The 19,290-nt window shown below is 49.8% G+C and overlaps 1 protein-coding gene across 1 annotated transcript in view; it reads left to right on the forward strand.

Moving 5' to 3' along the window:
* SMAD6 (SMAD family member 6) overlaps positions 1-19,290 on the forward strand; it is an 81,606-nt gene that overhangs the window by 27,641 nt on the left and 34,675 nt on the right. The window lies entirely within an intron of this gene.

Raw genomic sequence — 19,290 nt, forward strand, 5'->3', positions numbered from 1 at the left:
GTACAGTGGCCGGATCTCAGCTCACTGCAAGCTCCGCCTCCTAGGTTTACGCCATTCTCCTGCCTCAGCCTCCCGAATAGCTGGGACTACAGGCGCCCGCCAAATCGCCCGGCTAGTTTTTTGTATTTTTTTGTAGAGATGGGGTTTCACCGTGTTAGCCAGGATGGTCTCGATCTCCTGACCTTGTGATCCGCCCGTCTCGGCCTCCCAAAGTGCTGGGATTACAGGCTTGAGCCACCGCGCCCGGCCGCCAATTGCTCATTCTAATTGCCGGGTAATATTCTGTGGGAATGGACCGTGATTCTAGTCTTAACATATCCATTCTATTACTGATGGTCACCAGTTATTGATAGTGCCTGGCTTTTGGTTTCTCCCCATGATGTTACAATCAATACCTTATACCAGCCTTTTTGAGGACACAGGGTCATACTTCTCTTGGATACATACCTGGGAGTGGAATTGCTGAGCTCTACATTATATGTGTGGTCAGCCTTATTAGATACGGTGCCAGATTGTTTTCCAAGACCACAGCATTTTAGTCAGAAGCCCCTCTAGAGGGGATTTGGTTCATTCACCCCCTTACAGATGGTGCCTTGAGAGGGGCAGTGCCTGTGCTTGGTCCCCAGTTCCCAAGTGGCAGACCTCGGCCTAGAGCAGGGTCTCCCCTCTCTGTCTAGGACCTCTGCCCACACGGAGGTGGTGGGCATCCTGCTACTCAGATAAAACTGAGTCCTGTCCCCAGGCGTCTCCCTGCATCCCCGGGCACCCCTGAGGCCAGATTTTAAGCTCCATAATGTCCTTTCCTAAGGCCCTGGGCAGTGCACTCTGGGAAAAACAAAAAGGAGAAAAGAGTGAAAGGAAACTAAACATTGGAAAAGAAGTGTGTTTCCAATAAACTGGGCCTTTCACCGGTAGCCAAAACATTACATTCCTGTACCCCGGGAGCAGCCGGCCGGGTCTGCCTCTCTGGGCTGTAAATCTTGCTGGGAGTTGGGTCAAGATTGTCCCCGGGACACACAGACGGGCAGTGTCCTTTGGGGCTTTGGATCCTTGGATTTCAGGGTGACAGTGTGGTGTTTTCAGCTGGCTGACTAGGCCCCAGGCAAGGGGGCGCCAGGCCCCTCTGACAGCATGGACTCCCAGGCCCTTCTGAGGGAGCACTGTGTGAGTTACCGTAAGGGATTTTCTTCCCTGGCCCGCCCCCTCCCTTTCTTGGGTGCTTTGATGGGTTTGAGGTGTTTATAGGCTTGATTCACGACCGAGTTACCAGGGTTTTCCACGGAAATAACTTATTAAAGGGGCCGTGCACACAGCGACATTGAAGTCTGGAGAGTGGTGTGCATCAAAGGCAGCACCGCGGCCCGGCCAGTCAGCATTTCGCTGGGCTCTCTGCTCCAGACGCGAGGGCCTGGGCCGGCAGAAGGGGCGGGGAGGGGGTGGGCCTGGACTGCAGGAAAAACACTTGGGCTTAAGAAAACACTCCCCAGACAAACTCAAATTCAGGTCCATGGAAAATAAAAGGTGGGGAGGGAGTTAAAGCCCGAGATCCCAGACCAGCCCTCCGTCAGACCCTCCTGCCCAGATGCAGGAATACATGTGGGTGCCCCGCTGACGCATGGTGTCCAGATTCTCTGTTTTCATGCCCGCACCTCCCCTTGGTACAGGGCTGTTCCTTGGAAGGAAATGCCAAGGATGTGGACTGCCCACTGCCTTTTGCCAGGGATGGATGGAGGGATGGGCTGGGCCATGGGGGAGAAGTTGGGGTAGAGGGATTTTCTGGCTCCTCTTTTGCTGAGAGCTTCTTTCCTTTGATTTTGTTACATCTGATTTGTCTGTAAGGCTCATGAAAAGCCTTCCTTTTCCAGGAAGCCTTCAGGGATTGTACAGCCCACAGTGGCCTCTCTTTTCTGAACCTTCAGTGGCTTTCATCTCTAGACTGCTCCCTTGTAGTGCATTGAATTTGCATTGAGTTTATCTGCTGTCCCAGTCAGATTGTGAGTGACTTTTGGGCAGGACCTTGGTCTGCATTTGCTTCTTGGGGTTGTAACCAAGAAACTGGTGGCCCTGGTGCCTGGCATGGCCCACCTCATGCAGGAGGACATGGTGTGGAGTCATTCCCCAAGAGTCAGTCCTGGCTCTTTCATAGTAATAATGACAGCAGCAGTAGGAGTAGTAATAACAGTGGCTGAAAGATGAGTACAAAACAGGTGGCAGACACTGTGCTGTTTCTTGTTCCTTAAGCTGATTTAGTCCTACCAACAAGATGAATTCTATTGTAACTTACCTCCACTTGACAGGTGAAAAAACTGAGGCTCGGAGGGGAGAGGTCATTTGCCCAGTGGCACCAAGCTGGTAAATGACAGAGTTGGGGTTTGAACCCAGGCCTGCCTTCCTCCAGAGCTTGTTTCCTTGGATGAGTCACTTTATTTTCTGGCCCAGAATAGTCATCACATTCTATCAGTGAACTCATAGACTGGGTGGAGAAACAAGAAGCCCTCATGAGGCTGCATAGAGTTTGTTGTTTTTGTTTTGGTTTATTAAGATATAATCAACATACAGTAAAATTTTGTGAAAGTGTATTATTGTGTGATTTTTTATAATTATGTAACCATTATTGCACAGTCAAGATAGAGAACATTTCCATTACCCTTAAAAGTTCCTTGGTGAGTCTTCGTAGTCAGCCCAACCCCAACCCTGAGCTGCTGGCATTCACCCATCTGATTTCTGTCTCTATAGTTTTGCATTTTCCAGACCATCTTCCAAATGTAATTATACAGCAAGTAGCCTTTTGTACCTTTTTTAAAACTCACTATACTGCTTTGAGATTTATCCGTGTTGTTGCTTGAATGGACATTTGGGTTATTTCCAGTTTTTTTGGCTACAGACATTTATGTTCAGGTTTTTGTGTGAATGTGGTTTTCAGTTCACTTGAGTAAACGCGTAGGAGTAGGGTTGCTGGGTATATGGTTGAAAGTACATTTAACTTTACAACAGGTACTGTTTTCCAAAGTGGTTGTACCATTTTGCAACCCCAACAGCAGTATATGAGAATTCTAGTTACTCCATATCCTCACCAGTGCTTGACATGATCAGTTTGTTTTTATTTGAGTTATTAAGCAGTGGTATCTCATTGTGGTTTTTTTTTTTTTTTTTTTTTTTGAGGCGGAGTCTTGCTCTGTCGCCCAGACTGGAGTGCAGTGGCCGGATCTCAGCTCACTGCAAGCTCCGCCTCCTGGGTTTATGCCATTCTCCTGCCTCAGCCTCCCGAGTAGCTGAGACTACAGGCGCCCGCCACCTCACCCAGCTAGTTTTTGTATTTTTAGTAGAGATGGGGTTTCACCGTGTTAGCCAGGATGGTCTCGATCTCCTGACCTTGTGATCCGCCCGTCTCGGCCTCCCAAAGTGCTGGGATTACAGGCTTGAGCCACCGCACCCGTCCTGTTTTGCTTTTTTTTGAGACAGTCTTGTGCCATCACCCAGGCTAGAGTGCAGTGGTGTGACCTTGGCTCACTGTAACCTCTGCCTCCCGGGTTCAAGTGATTCTTGTGTATCAGCCCCTCGAGTAGCTACGACTACAGGCATGTGCCACCACACCCAGCTAATTTTTTGTATTTTTTGTAGAGGTGGGGTTTTACCATGTTGGCCAGGCTGGTCTAGAACTCCTGGCTTCAAGTGATATGCCCACCTCAGCCCAAGTGCTGGGGTTATAGACATGAGCTACCACACCTGGCCTTGTGGTTTTAAATCACATTCCTAATGATGAATGATATTGAACATCTTTTCATGTGCTGGCTTGCCATCTGTATATCTTCTTTGGTGAAGTGTCTGTTCAAATTTTGCACTTCCCCTCCTCCCCCCCAGAGAGACAGGGTCTCACTCTGTCACCCAGGCTGGAGTATAGTGGTGCAGCCATAGCTTACTGTAACCCTGAACTCCTGGGCTCAAGTGATCCTCGTGTCTCAGCCTCCCAAGTAGCTGTGACTACAGCTGTGTCCTACTGTATCTGGCTAAATTTTATTTTATTTTATATATTTTTTCTAGAGACAGAGTCTTGCTATGTTGCCGAGGCTGGTCTCAAACTCCTGGCCTCAGGTGATCCTCCTGTCTCGGCCTCCCATGGTGCTGGGATTGCAGGTGTGAGCCGTCTCACCTGGCCAATTTTTAAATATTGGGTTGTTTGTTTTCTTATTATCGAATTTGAGGGTTCTTTACATATTCTAGTTAGCAGCCATTTAAATATATGTGTTTTGCAAGTCTTTCCTCTCAGTCTGTGGCTTGTCTTTTTTTCAATGAAGTCTTTTGAAGGTTTTAATTTTGCTGAAATTCAATTTATCAGTTTTTTCTTTTCATGCTTTTTATGTCAGTTATATGAAGAACTCTGCCAAACCCAGGGTCAGAAATTTTTTTTTTTTTATGTTTTCTTCTAGAAGTTTTATAGTTTTAGGTTTTACATTTAGGTTTATAATCCATGTTGAGTTAATTTTTGTATGAGGTGTAAATATGAGTCTAGTTTCTTTTTTTTGCATATAGAGGGTGTTCTATTATTGTATCATTAGTTGAAAAGACTACTCTTTTCTTTTTGAATTAACTTTGTCTAAAATAGTTGATCATATATGTGTGGTTCTCTTTCTGGATTCTTAACTTTGTCCCACGGTCTATGTGTCTTTCCTTTTACCAATACTGCACTATCTTGATTGCTGTAGCTTATTATAGTAAGTTTTGAAATCAGGTCATGTGAGTCTTTTGTCTTTTTCAAAGTTGTTTTGGCTATTCTAGGCATTTGCATATTTATATAAATTTTAGAATTAGCTGATTTCTACAAAAAAGGCCTGATAGGGTTTTGATTGGCATTGCATTGAATCTGTTGATGAATGTGGGCATCATTGTCATTTTGACAATATTGGTTCTTATAGTCAATGAACATAATGTATCTCTCCATATATTTAGGTCTTTGATTTTTCTCATCAATGATTTGTAGTTTTCAATATACAGATCTTGCACATTATTGTTAAACTTGTACTTAGGTAGTTCATGTTTCTTGGTGTCACTGTAAATGTTACTTTTAAACATTCTCCAGTTATTTATTGCTAGTGTATAATTGATTTTTATATCCTGACCATGTATGCATAGGACTTGCATGGCTTGGATGCTTGGTGTTGAGTGCGTTGTTTCAGGGGAAGAGTTGCAAAGTGAAAAATTTATTTCTTCTGGATTCCCAGAAACAAATGTGACACTTTGGGCAAGTTGCCTCAGCCTTTGGGTGTGAGTTTTTCTTGTCTGTAAAATGGAAGGCAATGGAGAAAACTGGATTCAAAGACCTGGTGAGGTCCCGTTCCACTTGGGCACTGATGTTCACATAAACTGCAGGATGGGAGATTTGGAGGAGAGCTGAGTCCTTGTCATGGGGAATGCTTTTCTCATTGTACAGAACTGAGAGGGCAGGGCACTTGCCTGCGGTTGCACGGTGGCTGATGAGAGGACAGGTTTCCTGTGCCCGACCTGGGGTCCTGCACTCCTGATTTGGACTGGGAAAGGCAGCCCAGCATGGTGACTGGGAGGCGACTCCACAGCCGGGAGGCAGGGAGAGGCTGGAGAGGTGGCCATCAGTGCTTGCAGCCAAGAGGCCCAAGGCTCTTCCGGGAGCTCTGACCCCCAGGAGTGGCCAGTTCACATTTGGCTGTTTTCAGAGTAGAAAAGCACTGTGCTTGGAAATGCGGGTTTTGGCTGACCTCACCCCGAGGTACTGAGTGTGGACTTTAAAGGCCTTTGTAACTCTTTGGTTTGGAACTGGGTTCTGGGCATGGCAAGGGGAAAACACTGGAATGCATTAGTGCTCATTCCATTCGCCCTGCCTCTGGGAGAGGGAAGCAACCTCCTCCTCCTTGGTCACTGCAGACAGCTGGGGAAACTGAAGGGGGAACAGAGCAGGGAGTGGAGGTTGAGGGAGGGGAAGAGCCTTTTTAGTCAGAGAGGCCCTAGCCTGGCCTTTATTTAATAGTGCCAGGAGCAACTCTATGTACTTGGCACTACCCTTTAGCTTTGACTTTTATGATACCCTGTACGTTATTTCATTTTACAGATAAAGAAACTGAGGCTTAGAGAGGTTTCACTTACCAGAGTCACACAGATAGCAAGTGAAAGAGCTGCGATGCAAACCCAAATTTTCCCTGAACTCAAAAGCTGGTGTGACGGGAAGTGACTGTTTATTAGGTAGACGGCTTCCATTTAGGATGATGAAAGAGCTCTGGAACTAGATAGGATGATGGTTGTACAACACTGTGAATGTACTTAATGCCACTGAACTATGCACGTTAAAACATTAAGTTGGTAAGTTTTATGTTATGTGTATTTTACCATATTTTAAAATAAAAGCTGTTGTGCCTTCCATGCTGCCTCCTGCCATGGTAGGCTCCGTGGCATGGTAGAGTGTGGACCCTCGTGGCTGTGTCTCCCAGTGGGTAGGACTGCCCAGGTTCCAGCAGAAGGATGTGCAGGGGCTGTGGCCAGCAGGATAGCCACAGCCAGCTCAGCCTTTTCATGCCATCCCCTGCTTTTAGGATAGAGAGGAACTCAGGCCCTGGCAGCATCATTATGAGGATGCCAGGACACCATCCCAGAGCTCTTGGTCCACACAAAAGAGGTGGGACCTGAGGTGACCATGGCCTGCTGGCCACCAAAGCCACACCATAGTCCAGGGCTGGGTGGGAGCCAGAGTGGATGGCCGGGTGCCTGCCTATTTGGCCTCTGGTCTCTGTCCCTTGGCACTGTTGGGAGTTACGACTCTTTCCCCAACAAGAGCCTTCTCCTTTGGGAGGGCAATCAGGGAAGGAAGTCAGAACTTAACTGCCTATATTTTTTTAGAGATGCATCATGAAGGATGTAAGGGGAAATGATATGAAGTACTTCAGCCAAAACAAACAAGCCAAACACCAAATAAAATGGGCTAGGTGAAGCAAGTGTGGCAAAAATCTTGATAACTTTTGAATCTGGGTGAGAGGTAGTTTAGGTTGGGTTCTTTGAAGCACAGCCTGAGATGGGATTCAGATGCACATAGTTTATTGGGGGGCATGTTCTCAGAAGAAAGGAGTGAGGGGAGCGTGTTGGGGCAGCAGGAATGTGGTCTCTGCTGGAGTCTAGCTCAGCCTGATCCCTGGGGACGTGGAGAGGGAACTGCTCCTCCGAATGGTCACACCTTGAGGTATAGGGCCCAGCCCTTTGTTCCCATGTCCGTTGGTCATTGGCTGTAGGCAGACAGGCACGTGTGCGTGCACACACACATACACACACACCCCCCCCCCTCATTGGAGCAGGGCATTATTGCTTGACCCAGGACAATTCTCCCGATAAAGGGACATCTGTGAGCCATTACCCCAAAACTCCCAGTAGCTAGAGGTAAAGAGGACCTGGACAGGGCGTGTCACAGCATCTGTGGCATAGGTGTATGGGGGTTTATTGTTACTATTCTTTCACTTTTGGTGTATGCTTGACATTTTTCCTAAAAAATAAAAAACCTCTACTGGAACAAAGTTCTGAGGAGGAAGGAAGCAAAGCCACCCACCGAGCCCTGGCTGTATGCCAAGCATCTTGCTTGCCTTCTTCCGTCTCGGTGATTTCACCCATACCAATGGGGAAATTGAGACTCAGGAAAGTTAAAGGGCCAGCTTTAGGTGTAGGGTTGCCAGATTTAGCAAAAAAAAAAAAAACCCGATGCCCACTTATATTTGAATTTCAGAATACAATGAAAAAAGTTTTGCATGAGTTGTCGCGTCATGTGTCCCATCCAATACTGGGGACATACGCATACTAAAAAGTTACTTGCTGTTTATCGAAAACTCAGATTTTACCTGGGCCTCCTATATTTTTATCTGATAACACTACCTAGGTTACACATCTTGTAAGTGGTGGAGCTGAGATTCATAGTGAGGTGGAGCTGACCCTGCAGCTTAATGTTTTTCACCCCTGAAGGGTACAGCACTAACAAAAGGTTTTTGGAGGCATTCTCTCACCAGGGCCTCATGAGGGTGCTGCCTGACAGCAGAGCCCATTAGGATCATCCAGACGGCTTTGAAAAAATATTGAGGCCTGGGCTCCACCCCAAACCAATTACATCAGAGTCCCTCTTAGACACTCTCCCCTTCCCCCTCAGTTCCTTTTTTTTTTCTTTTTGAGATGGAATCTCGCTCTGGCGCCAGGCTGGAGTGTAGTGGTGTGATCTCGGCTCACCGCAACCTCCATCCCACCCCGGGTTCAAGTGATTCTCCTGCCTCAGCCTTCCGAGTAGCTGGGACTACAGGTGCGCGCCACCACGCCCAGCTAATTTTTGTATTTTTAGTAGAGATGGGGTTTCACCATGTTGGCCAGGCTGGTCTCAATCTCTTGACCTCATGATCCGCCCGCCTCGGCCTCCCAAAGTGCTGGGATCACAGGCATGAGCCACTGCACCTGGTGCCCTCAGTGCCTTTTTAAAGCTCTGCGGGTGAATCTAACATGCACTCAGGGCCAAGAATCATTGGCCTGGGCCTCCGGCTCTCATTGTTCATGAACTTGAGAAGGAATAAATCAAGGGGGAAGGCAGGGAGCACAGGCCTCTGGAGTAGCTGGCATCACTTCTCCTTTCAGCATCCTCCCTGGGTCCCTGCCTCCAGCAGGACCAGGTTCAGCCTGGCACATGGACTCTGCCCCAAACTGCCTGCATGCTAGGCTCCTTCCCAGCCTTTGCCAGTCCCTCTACTTGGAATGCCCTGCCAGGCTGGTTTTGCCCATCTGGCTGGCTCCTCCTGTTGCTTCTGAAGGTCCCACACACATCACCTCTCTCTAGAGCCTGCCCTGACCCCACAGCAGAGCTGGCCACCCCATCCTTCATTGACTTGTGGCTTCAGGAGTAGCACTCTACTAGCAGAAGTGAGCGCAGGTCGGCTCACCCACTTCGCTGCTAGCTCAGTACTTCTCCACGTCCGACAGCAGTGCCTGGCGTGGTGTAGGCACTTGGCACGTGAGTGTTGAATTGGAGGAAGGAGGAAGGGTTTTGTTGAGCGAGTGGGGTCCTGTCTTTCCTCCTCACCCCACTGGCCCTGGAGGGATCCCCCTTTCCCACCACTCCTCTTCCTGCTTGGCACATAAGTTCTGTTTGCCTGGAGGCTAGGCCCTTTGCAGCCCAAAGGTAAACAGGTTTATAACAACTTTAGAGAAAAAGGGGAAAAAAAAAATAAAAAAAAGGCAAGTGAGCCAGGAAGTCACGCAGTTCCAGCTTCAGGCCTAAGGAGGTGGAAAAAGGCCTGTGTGGCAAACCCAGAGCCTGGGACCCAAGCCCCAGCGACGCGGAGCTGAGCCTCCAGTTCCCAGAACGTAACTCTGGATAAGCATGCAAGTAAGGAGTGCCGCCTCCTCCCTTCTGATATAGGGCTGGGAGGAGGAGAGGGGGTGAGGACCCTGGTTAGGAGAGGGAACTGTGGGGTACCTGCTCTATGGTAATAATAAAAAGGCTTTTAAAAAATTGTGATACAATTGACCATCTGGACTATTTTTGTGTGTTCAGTGGCGTCAAGTACATTTACATTGCTCTGCTACCATCACCACCATCTATCCACAGAACTCTTAATCTTGCAAAAGGAGGAAAGCCTCATATTTTATCCTGTGGAAAATGTACAGCAAGAGGCTATTTTTATATCAATAGCTGGGGACACAGACGAAGAAAACAGCCCCCTGCCTGTGGGAAGCTCCCACGCTTGTGGCGCAGGCAATCCCAGGACAGACAGGCCCATGGAGCCAGGGAAGGCTGCTCGAGGGAGGATGGTGAGGCACAGCTGGAGGCGTGTAGCAGGCGCACGCTCCAGGCTCAGCTCCGCACAGGACACTGGGGCTGTGCACACGTGCCGCTCTCGTACATGGATCTGTTCGTGTCACCATGGACATTGCAGGGGGTTGTGAGAGGAGTGTCATGATCCTCCAGGAAGTTTGGAAAATAGAAAAATATTGCCTGTTCCACGACTGCCATGCCCAGTTTCCTTTCTGTCCCTCAATTTCTTGTCTCATGCACATATTTCCACTTGATCACAGCCCAGTGGTAGAGAAGATAACATTTTCCTCTGTGCCCTCCTCACCTTACGTCACATTAAACACTTTTCCATGTTGCACCCAGGCTTTCAGATGTCTACAAAAAACCCTGCTTTGTCCAGGGAGCATGTCCGCTATGAATTCCCCTCCAAGCAGCAGGGTGAGTGTGGGAGTGGCTGCATCTGGGGCCAGAGAGCAGGTTCCGATGGGTGGACTGAAGTGGAGGAGGAGTGAGGAGGGACACTTTGGCAGTTTGAGGGCATCTATCTGGAGCAAGGTCATGGATGGTGGAGGCCGAGACTATTTAGGTGGCATCTTTGAGTCACTGCAGTGCATTCACAGGCGTCCTTCTCTGGGTCCTGTATCACCTGAGAGTAGCTAAGGCCCTCATCTGGTTACAAAGAGGACCTGGGTGTGGACTGTGCTATCCTGCAGCCTTCTGGACACTAGAGGTGACCTGTGAATGTTTAGCATTATGTGTCCATCTTCCCAGGGCTCTAAGAGAGGAACCTTACCCAGGCCTTCTTTTTTTTTTTTTTTTTTTTAATTGAGATGGAGTCTTGCTCTGTCACTCAGGCTGGAGTGCAATAGTGCAATCTCGGCTCGCTGCAACCTCCGCCTCCTGAGTTCAAGCAATTCTCCTGCCTCAGCCTCCCAAGTAGCTGGGATTACAGGCACCTGCCACCACGCCCAGCTACTTTTTGTATTTTTAGTAGAGATGGGGTTTTACCATGTTGGCCAGGCTGGTCTAGAACTCCTGACCTCGTGATCTGCCTGCCTCAGCCTCCCAAAGTGCTGGGATTACAGACGTGAGCCGCCGTGCCTGGCCTTACCCAGGCCTTCTAACTGCCAGCACAGAGCCCCCCTGCTGTCCCACATGGAGCACGGGTGGGCAGGCAGGCCAGCAAGAGCCACTCAGGGACTGCAGGTGTGCATTGTTAAGAGCCCTTGGTGAGGGGTGCAGAAGGTGTGGGGGGAGGCTGGCAGTGGCATCTCTGTGGTTTGCTTTAAATATACCTATTTGCTTTTGTTTTGCAAAGAAGCATGTGGCTTGTTAGGGAAAACTTGGAAAGCCGAGAAAAGTGCAAAGAGATGCAGGGAGGGAACTCCCATAATCTGACTGTCCAGAGATAACCACTGTTAACATTTTGCTGTATTCTGTTTAAATTAAAAGAAAAACTTTAACTAGTTTTTTTTGTTGTTATTTTGTTTTTTTTGAGACAGAGTCTTGCTTGCTCTGTTGCCCAGGCTGGAGTATAGTGGCGCGATCTCGGCTCACTGCAAGCTCCGCCTCCCGGGTTCACGCCATTCTCCTGCCTCAGCCTCCCGAGTAGCTGGGACTACAGGCGCCTGCCACCATACCCGGCTAATTTTTCTTATTTTTAGTAGAGACGGAGTTTTACCATGTTAGCCAGGATGGTCTCGATCTCCTGACCTCATGAACCGCCCGCCTCGGCCTCCCAAAGTGCTGGGATTATAGGTGTGAGCCACTGCACCCGGCCAAAATTTAATTAGTTTTTAAAGAGATGGGCCTCCCTTTGTTGCCCAGGGTAGCCTCAAACTATGAGGCTCCAGCGCTCCTCCCACTTCAACCTTCTGAGTAGCTGGGACCACAGGAACACACCACTGCACCTGGCTGTTCTGTTAAAAAACAGTTTTGCGTCCTGCCTTTTCTCCTCAGCATTACATAAATATTTTCCTGTGTCATTAACATTCTTCATAAACATTGTTTTTGATGGCTGCGTTCTATTCTGGCCTATGGATCTGCTAGGGCTGAGTTCTTAGCTCGTGAGTTGGACACCTGGTCTCCCAGGTGGGAGAAAGAGCCCCGGCTGGGAGGTGGGGTTTGCCCACATGGCAGGCTGTGGCAGTCTCACCCTGGCAGTCCTCCCCTGTGCATTCCCCTGTGCTACATCCTGCCCAGTCCTGTGGACATCTAGCATTATCCATTCCCCCTTTTGAGCTTCTGCAGTCCTGGGCATGAATTGAAGGCTCTTTCAGGAAGCCTTCTCGATCACCCAGCTTGGGGTGGTCAGTGGGTATTTGCCATCCTCTCTGAACTCCTGAGAAGGAGATACATCTGATCCTCAGTACATGCTGCCCAGATGGCATGGTGGGATCGATCCTGCCATGTTTGGCCTCTTTTTCTTGAGTTCTTTGCAGAGCCTGACTTTAGAGTAGTACTTTGCCATTCACTAGCTGTGTGACCTTGGGCAAATTCCTCGATCTCTCTGAGTCTTGGTGCTTCTTCTGTAAAATAAGGGTTATAATAATGGACCATTTGCCTGGTTTTTGTGAAAACCAAAAGAGATTATATGCCAGGTGCTGAGTACTGTGCCAGGGACATGTTGGGTGCTTGATAAGGGATGGGGGTTATTCTGAGTGTCAGTAGTGGGACTGTTTTATCCTGCCATCTCCCCTTCCACCCACCAGAATGAGCAGCCCAGTGGGTAAAGGTTGACCAGAACTATAGTTGACTCAACTACAGTTGAGTGAATGATCTTTGCTCCATTTTCTTCCTCCCACACTTTGGTTGGGGAAACTGAGGCCACCCTGAAGTTCCCACCTACACCTCATGACTTTCTCAGATCCCTGGGGGATGGCTTAGGAAATGTCTTTGGAGATTTGGGAACACACTGGATACATCAGTTGGTGAGCCAGGGAAATTAGCAGGAACGAGCTCATTTCGATAGCAATGAGCTGAGTCTCCCTCCAGCTGCCAGATATTTACGAGGCTGGCTGGGTGCCGGCGGCCGGAGGCCTCCAATGGCCCTCATCCCTCTGCCTTCCGGCTGGAAATAATTCGTGTTTAAAAAATAACAATAATAAAAAAAAAAATCTCCATCTCCTCTGGCCTTCTGGTTTCTTCGGCCCCAGGTGGGGAGATGGTGGATGCCTTTGCCCTGTAAGCAGCTCTCTGTTCAGGGCAGCCGGATAAGAAAGGCCATCCCTGGCCCTCCCCAACCCTCCCTCATCTGCAGAAGATTGGACCACTGTACCCCATTTGAGGTGGATTGCCTCAAACCCCACCCTCAAATCCATTACGTTTGAGGTGGATTGCCAAGGGTCTTTACCTCTGGAGCAGACCCTGCTCTTAGGTGGGGAGGTTTGTGTCTCGTTAGGCTCCTGCAGGAACTTTGGGTCCTTTTCCTGCTCCTGGCCTCAGTTTCCCCATCTGTAAAATGAGGAGGAGGTTGGGTGGGAGGGCATATAACTTGTAGACCCAATGTTATATCGAAACTAGGGGTCCTGGGGTTGAGAGTTTTAAACCCTGACTGGGAACCATCATCCCTTGCAGCATGTGTTAAATGCAGGTTCCCAGGCCCAGGCTCACTAATCAGAGAATCTCTAGGGTAGGGCCTCTGAGTGTACATTTTTGGGGCAATTTAGAAAATGGAGAGTAAATTTGCAGAACTCCATTTTGAAGTACACAGTTCAGTGGTTTTTAGTATATTTGCAACATTCTGCAGCTGTCACCACTCCCTCATTCAAATGCCCCGAGAGATTCCAATTGCCGCCGGTCCCTCTGGGCAGCTCTACAAGTGCATGTCCTGAGGCATTGACTTGGACCCTTACATACCGAGGCTGCAAGGCTACTCTCCTGGTTGGGGTTTCCTGCTGACAGAATCTGATTTTCAGGCCCTTTATGATTTCAGATGAGAAGTTTCTGAGAGGAGGAAGCCAGACTGGGGGAGAGATTGCCCTGTTTCTCTACAACTTTCCAGGACAGTGGAGGTCTTGTTGCCTTTCCCTGTCCCCAGTGCCCCCACACACTGTGAGCAGGGGGCAGTCACTTACTCAGAGCTAGTGACCCTTTCAGCTTCAGCATATGGAATTCTTGTGGCACTTTTAGCATCTCACAGCTACAACACAGGTACAGTGGTGGCCCCGGAGAAGCCCCTCTCCCCTTTCTCAGCCCACCACACCGGAGTCAGCATCCCCTCACTGCCCTGAGTGCGTGCCCTTCCTCTGGCCACTAGGGGCTGAGACTCGGATCCTCATCATCCCACAAATGTCTGGTTTCCCTCAGAGTGACTCGGGGTACCTGGAAGCTTCACCCCTAACAGGCCTTTGTGAGGGTCACAGTCTTAGGGTGGGGGGACAAATTACTTTCGTTCCACCTTGTCAATGAAAAGGATGGACTTTTTCCCAGTGTGCCTGCCCTGGCTCCGGGTATGTCTGGTGGTCTTGGCCAGGACACTCACCCTTGCGTCTTCCCGGCAGTGAGACCCTATGCAGGATCCTCTGCAGCCTCAGTGTTTGTGATCTTGAGGCCCCATGGGGTCTAGCCAGCCCCTCTGGACAGTAATTGGTCGCTCTGAAAATGGGATTCAGCCACAGGTGACCCCTTTTGTGGGGAAGGAGTAGCTGATTGGCTACGCATTCCCTCATAATGAAGCTCGTGCTCTCAGGGTCACCACCAGCATTTCTGACCCTGTCCACAGTTAGCACTCATTCCCAGGCCCCCAGCTGTCCTTAAGGAAGCCAGGGGGGTTGGTGGACATTGCCTTTGCTTGGACTGCCCTCTGCGTTCCCTGGCCTGAGGCCTGGCTTTGTTTCTGGGCTTGGGTGCTCTTACTGGGTTCTTCTCTGAATCTTCAGCCCTGAAATCTTTTCCCTGGAGTCCCCTACCTGGAGTCTGCATTCCAGAACAGCTGCCCTTCCACGGTTAGCATGTGGTGGCGGTCCATGCCCTGACCGTGTGACCGTTCCCTCTGTGAGCCTCAGTTTCCCCCTCTGTCAAATAACAGGTCCTTTATAGCCCTGCCCCACCATGTGTCACCCTGCCCTTGATGTGACAGCTGCCCAGGGAAAGCATAGTGAATGGATGGATGCTCCCACCAGCCAGAGACCCCTCCAGTTCCTTTTTCCTCATGGGATCCTGAGAGCTCCCTGCAGTTTGCAGTGAGAGTAGCAGCTGAGTTTTCTTTCTAAGAAAGAGGGTGGCTCTGGGCTGGGTAGTTACCTCCCAGGGCACCCCCAATAAGCCAATCTCAGAAGGCTGACTTGGACTGCATTCTTTTGGAGTAGCTGGGCTTGAATGGTGAGCAGGGGCCTCTGGGCTGGCATGGAGTTGGTTTCTGCATCTGTAAAATGGGTACATACCTGAAAAAGCTTTTGTGAGTGTAAAATGAGATCACGTATGCCCATACATGTGCAGGTATAATCCTCCTAGCTATCAACATCACTGATGCCCTCATTATATAGAAAAGAGGCTCTCAAAGATATTAAATGGCTTGTTCAGCCAGTTAGTGAAGGAGCTGAGCCCAAGCCCTACCTCAGTAGCATTTCCTCTTTTTCTTTCTTTCTTTCTTTTTTTTTTTTTTTTAAAGCAATACATGATTCATGCAGATCATCTAGAAAACAAGAAAAGCACAAAGGAAAAACAGATTACCCTTAATGCTACTGCCCTAAAAGAAAATAATTATATTATTCTTCTTAAAATTATTTGGGTTTTTTTTTTTTTTGTTTTTTTTTTGAGGGGGAGTTTTGCTGTGTCGCCGGGACTGGAGTGCAGTGGCCGGATCTCAGCTCACTGCAAGCTCCGCCTCCCGGGTTTACGCCATTCTCCTGCCTCAGCCTCCCCGAGTAGCTGAGACTACAGGCGCCCGCCACCTCGCCCAGCTAGTTTTTGTATTTTTTGTAGAGACGGGGTTTCACCGTGTTAGCCAGGATGGTCTCGATCTCCTGACCTCGTGATCCGCCCATCTCGGCCTCCCAAAGTGCTGGGATTACAGGCTTGAGCCACCGTGCCCGGCCTCTTAAAATTATTTGGATGTTATTTTTTGTATCATCCTCTTGCTTAGCAAAATATGGGAAGTAGAAATGATCTCTATGTAGGCAAATGAAAAAGTTCATATAGCTGTTTTATAGCTCTTTTCTCTTAGCAATACTGAAAACATTGTCCTCAATTCAACACATAGTCTGTGATTTTTGATGGCTGCTTAGTATTCCATGCCATATTGACTTAACCAATCCCCTAAGGCTGGATATTTAGGTTGTTGCAGTGACTTTTTTAAAAAAGAAACTATCGTAAAACATTGCCGCTTGGTGAGCATCTTATGTCATTGTGCACATCATTGGTGATTTCCTTAGGATATATTCCTAGAAGTGGGATTGCCAGGTCAAAGGCCACACACATTTAAGGTCAGAGTGCCCTCCGGAAAGGCTCTATCTGTTTTCTCTCTCAGCAGCCCTGGAGGAGAGGGCCCGGATCCTGTAATTCACAACCCTTTGCTATTTCCAAACCACAAGCCCAGAAAGAGTCGAAAAAAACAAAAACCATGGCCCTGGGAGCGACTTCCTGCCAGAGGAAGGGAGGCATTTGGTAAATAGTCCACTCCCAGTTTTTGAGTGAATGCTGTGTGGCCTGCCTGGGGCCAGGCCATTTGGGAACGTACTGAAGAGTAGAGACCAGGTCTGTGTCCTCAGGCGGCTTCCATGTGCCTCAAGGGGGAAGACAACATGTGTCGGGACACCTGGCAAACACCTGAAAGGCCACCGGATCCCAAGTCCAGGCTGAGGGTGAGGCCATGGCCACCACATCCACTCCATCCACCTCCATCCCTGGCACCTGCTCAGGGCCAAGTGAACTAGACGTGCAGTGAATGTTGAACAACAAAAAGCAGTGTGTTACCCACAGAAGCTGATTGTGAACTCCTTAAAGTAAGCTTTGAGTCTTGTTCATGGCTGGCTACACTCCCTAAGCCTAGAACCTTGTCATAAATACTGGTCAAGTGAACAAAGGCTCTGTGGGACCAGTGAATCCAAGAAGGTTGGTGGAGTGGTCTAGATCCCAGCAGGAAAGTGGGATAAGCCAGTGTGCTGCCCACAGCCCTCATCGCCAGTCACTCTAGTGGGTGCTAGGAAGCACCGGGTGGGGAGTCTGGGCTGATTTCCTGTCCCCAGCTCCTATGAGACCCGGGCAATTGCCTGACTGAGCCTCAGTTTTCTTAAGGGACTAGACTTTGTTCTTGGGGGCTCCTTTCTGGTTCTTGCCAAGAATCTGGGTGCCTGTGGTCAAGATGGGGGCTGGGAGAGGGTCAGTTGCCAAGAATTTGGCCCTACAGGTCCAGCAAGCCTGCCCCCTACCAGGTGACCTCTGGCCAAAGGGTGGCTGCTTTCCAGCCCAGGACCCTGCCCTCCCCAAAACCTCTTAGCAGGACCCTCCAGGGTGGCTGGTGGCACCCCCAGGGGGTATGGAAATAAGGTGATCCAACTCTTCCCTGGCTGCCCCTCTGTTTTGAATAAGGTTGTGGATTGTTTATTTGAGAGAAGAGAGGCTCCAGCCACACATCCTGCTTTTAAAATCCAGAGCTCTAGCCGAGCCCTCTAGGCCTTGAGCCCCCTACCCGCACCCCTACCCTAGGTCCCTCTTTCACAGCACCCCCACCCCAGCTGGCATGCCTTCTGCCTGGCAGCTCCAGATGCCCCTCCCCTGAGAGAGGACTCTCCTCACCCCACCCGGCTTCCTGGGCCCCACTTTTAAACAGCTCTCAGTGGTCTCCTCCCTCCTGTTCTCTTCTACTCCTTTCCCTAAACGCCATTTCCCCACAGGCCAAGGGGAAAAGGGCTTCCTACTCCAGGAGGACACTTTTACTTTGGCAGAAACATCCATCTTCGACTTTCCTGGTATTTTGGTGATCTGACTACTCAATCTGTTTTGTTGATGAGGACACCAAGTGTTAGAAAAGTGATGCTGCTTGTGCCAGATACGTGGCCCAGCAGTGGCCTGGCAGAAGACTCAGAGTCAGGCTCCAGCCCAAGCTCTGCCTCCGGCTTGCTGTGTGACCTTGGACAAGTCCCTTTCCCTCTCCGGGCCTCAGCTTGCTCACCCACAGAGCGAATGGGTGGGTGGTAGATGCTCTTTGAGTTCTTTCACCTCTATTTCTTTGTGTAGATAAGGATCACATGGTGTCAAGTGCGGAGGCCCCTTGCAGTTCCTCTATTTTTCCCCGAAGTCCTGTGGTACCCCCACCCCTCCCTCGTCCCCACTTCCCGCAGCCAATTCAGAGCCAGAGACAAAGGCCTGTTGCAGGCAGGTGTGGCCAGTGGGGGTGTGTCCTAGTGCCTGGCTGGTGGGCCCGGATAAGGGGCCGAGGCTCCCCAACCATCAGAGGGTGCTGGGGGTGGGGGAGATGGAGCAGGCTGGCAGTGGGTTCACCATCCTCTGCCCACCCCTTCTGGAACCTCCCCAAGCCCTTCCATACAGGTGAGGGAAAGTTTCATGATAAATGCTAGACTTGCTGAAAGGGGCACGGTAGCTGTGCAACTTTGGTGACTCCTGTCCTGTTAATCCTTTGTGAAGTGGGGGTTTTCTGGCCCCAGCAAAGCTGGAACGCTCACAAGGCCGCATGACCCACAGGCTGTCCTCCTCCCTCCTGTGGGGCGCGTGGGCTGGGACCTGTGGGCTTGGACGCGTGGGCTGGGGCGCGTGGGCTGGTTCGTGTGGGCTGGGGCATATGGGCTGGTTCACATGGGCTGGGGCGTGTGGGCTGGTTTGTGTGGGCTGGGGTGCATGGGCTGGTTCGCGTGGGCTAGGACGTGTGGTTTAAAGGTCTGGAAGTTAAAGGTCTCTGTCCCTGGCAAGCCAGCTCTTTGTTCCACATCCTCAAGGACCCTGACTTCAGCCCATTGTTCCCCATGCTGACACAGAAGCTCCAAGTTCCTCTCATGGTTTACACTAGGGTGGGGTGGGGGGTCCTGGTGTTGGCTGTGGGGGCTGGGGATCTGTGTATACCTGCTTATTAAATGTCAGTCACTCATTCAGAGAAAAATGCTGTTTTGAGACACCGTCTTGCATGTGGGAGGCTGAGACAGTGACTGCCGAGGTTTTTGTACCCTGAGTTTTATCAAGCTGGGGCCTGGACACTTCTGGCTGTGGCTGATTTTGTGTCCTTGGTGGACACGATAATCAAACTGCTCAGGTGACCAGGCAGGGCGAGGTTTGATTTGACAGCAGCTGGAGGAGGTAGTGGAGGGGGCTCGCTTCTGGACTTGAACTTACAGTACCCATAAATGAATCCAGCAAGTTCCCCGGCTCCATGTGATTCCCAGACCCTTCAAATCAGAGTTGACTGTGGGGGAAGAATTGAATCTCCCAGAGTTGGGGCCATGATCCAGGGCTCCAAAGGGTTAATCTTGTTTTGAAGTATTAATAAGGGAAGAGTATGTTTGGGTGACTTTCTGGGATACTGTGCTTTTGGACATTTAGTATGTCAGTTCTTGCTATAATGG

Source organism: Piliocolobus tephrosceles, chromosome 6 (assembly GCF_002776525.5).
Source record: "Piliocolobus tephrosceles isolate RC106 chromosome 6, ASM277652v3, whole genome shotgun sequence".
Classification (NCBI taxonomy): Eukaryota; Metazoa; Chordata; class Mammalia; order Primates; family Cercopithecidae; genus Piliocolobus; species Piliocolobus tephrosceles.